Source organism: Dermacentor variabilis, chromosome 3 (assembly GCF_050947875.1).
Source record: "Dermacentor variabilis isolate Ectoservices chromosome 3, ASM5094787v1, whole genome shotgun sequence".
In the NCBI taxonomy this organism is placed as follows: Eukaryota; Metazoa; Arthropoda; class Arachnida; order Ixodida; family Ixodidae; genus Dermacentor; species Dermacentor variabilis.
In genome coordinates, this window is record NC_134570.1 from 70,829,767 (window position 1) to 70,832,585 (window position 2,819).

A 2,819-nucleotide genomic window follows, 5' to 3' on the forward strand; every position below is an offset into this window, starting at 1 on the left:
CAGAATTGCCGCCTGAACTGTGGTTGCGGCGCACGCGAGCTTTCCTTTTCAATCCTCCGACATGTTATCAGGAATGCGACGCAGCTGGCGAAGCGAGCGGAGGCGAACGCAACGGCGAGGAACGCTGTGTGACGTCATGTGCCTCCACGGAGCACGGCGACGGCGAAATAGCAAGTTCACTGCTGATAAAGCTTTCGCTTTAAAAGATCAAGCACGGGAATACGCGGCTCCGCGTCGCAACTGCGATTTCCCCCTTTTCTCCATGAAAGCGCTCCTCCACATTTACACGCGTCTTTCACTGAGCATCGGTACCGAAAGTCGGCGCCGCTGTGTCCCGACTACCGGCACCGTCCACCCCAATCCCCTCGTATTTCCTCTGCTTCGCATTAAGTTGGTTTGGAAGGAAAGTGGGGGAAGGATCGCTGCAAAGCATGGAGCATCCGGGCATTTGCGAGTATATAGTGTATACCGTGCAAGCAACCCCTTTCTCTCTTGGGATCAAGTTCAAAGAAGGCGCGCTATAGGCTGCCTTGTTGCGAGAAGCGAATAAGTTCGACGCTGTCAGAGTTTATCTAGTTTACCGTTTAGACTCGTGTAAGGGCCACATTTATTTTTCACAATTTTGACAAGGTGCGGCCCTTACATGGGACCGAATCTTTTGGTGAAAAAGGTGCCAGCGCAGCCAGTGACTACTGCACACCCTGGTTCTCAGCATGCATCATTGCACCAGAGCTCAAATCGAAGCTCTCGCCATCTAGTAGAAGCACGCGGAAGTGCGCAGCGTGCGAAAATTCGCCGATGTGCGCGCGCGGCGTCGGGGCACCGAACGCGATTGCTTCTCCGATAATTTTTCACACCGAAAGCCTTACTAACCTCGTCGAGCCGAGTTTCGCCGTCACCATCAATTTGACCTTCATTTGACCGCAGCTGCGCCGTAGCCTTGGCAACGCATCATGTGACTCAACGCGCCGAGCCCCTGCGCCGCCGCATGCGCTAACCGCCATAGAGTTAACCGCCGCTGCCACAGGCTTGGCGCATGCGCTCTTCGTAGCTGGGTAACCGCCTGATCACGTGATTCGCCGCACGCCTGGCTAAAAGGAGCGCCGCGCTCGCCTAGCCAGTGCGAGCTTGAGCCATGGATGAGAACGAGACCGGGCCGTCTTCTCTGAGATTTGCGCGGAGCGGGAGGCTTTGAGCCGCCGTCGCCAAGCGGCGTCTGACCACCCCGCGGATATTGCCCCGAGCTGCTTCACTGGAGAGAGTCCCGAATGCAACAGGCGTCGCACGTACCGTCGAGATCAATGTAGCGACCGCGTTCGTGCCCTGTCCGTTTTTGCTTCGACGCTACGCATTTTCGCGGCGTCTCTTGCCATGTCTAGCACTTGTACTTTCCCTGTGGCACAACAGGCGTCGTACTATCGAGCCTAATCACAGTCATGTCTAGCCACCGACCTATAGGCACAGCCGTTATACCTGGCTTAACGATGATTGTATACATAAGTATAATAATTACAGCTAAATCAAAGGTTAACCAAGTGAAACCAAGACTTAACCACGCTAAACCGAGCTTTCGCTTTTTATATCCAGGGTTAGCTGAGCTAAGCGACAATTCTTTCCCCTAATTTTTGACTACCACGTTCGGGGTGCGGCCCTTACACGGGTGCGGCTCCTACACGAGTGTATACGGTAGTAGGTTTCTTAAGCGCAGTTATAATTCTCGTTAAGCGCTCGTGCCACCCCCCCCCCCCGTTTTGCTTAGACGCCCAAACCTTCGCGCTGAAACAGTGACGGCTGCCGTTCAGCGGAAGTTGATATCATGGCACTGCTTATTTGTCGCTTGTGGTATTGCTACGCTTATGGCACTGCTTATGATGAGTGGTACAGTCGAACCCGGACATTTCGACCCTCAAGGGGATCGTAAGAAAATGCGAGATATAGATAATTCTGTATATAAAATAAAAATATACATATATTTCAGGGGGATTTTACAGATTTTCGTTCTACACAATCATTCGATATGTGGGTTCAATATTATTCGGGTTCGACTGTACTACTGCTGCCTCTGTGGAGCGACTGGAAATTCCGAATGCTTAGTGTCCAGCGCAACATTCGAGAAGAGGTCAGGCAGGCTTTCAGCCTTGCTCTCGTGAATCGTAGTTCGAATCGAATCCTAGAATCTTAGTAGAATTGTAGCGCGCGCACTTCGTGTCTTGACGGACAGGAAATGCTGATAGGATAGGAAAGAGCAGGGAGCATGACGCCAAGCAGCTAGTTTCGGCAATCCAGCCTCGTATGGTTCCGCCCCACGACATTCCCTCTATAGAGCCAATCTGTGCAATGGGTCTTCAGGAGTAGAACCTGCACGGTTTCTGGACTTTTATTGCGACAGCAATAACATGGACACTCCAGGCGCATTTCTGCCGTCGCCGTGATGTTCCGTATAAAATATAAGGGCCATGACATCGTCGCCGCGCGCTATACGGCATGTGTGAGTGAAAGCGTGCGCGGATGAGCCGATGATGGTGACTCAGTCTCGCGCCCGCAAGGGAGGAAAGTGGGGAGGAAACGCGCCGTTTTCGGTCGCGCGCAAAGCGCCTGGAGGAGGGCAGGGTGGGGCGTTCAACTCTCGGCTGCTGCGCATGGCGCTGAAAACCTTGAAAACGATCTGCGATGGGGACAAGGTGCGCCAAGAGCTGACAGCTTCTTGCGCACTGTGTTCCCACTGCTTAGTTTCCGTTGAAGCGAGAGGCAGCACCAAGGTCAATTCGCTCGCAGCTGCAGCAGCGCTTTCACACTCCAGCGTTTCGACAGCGAGTGTG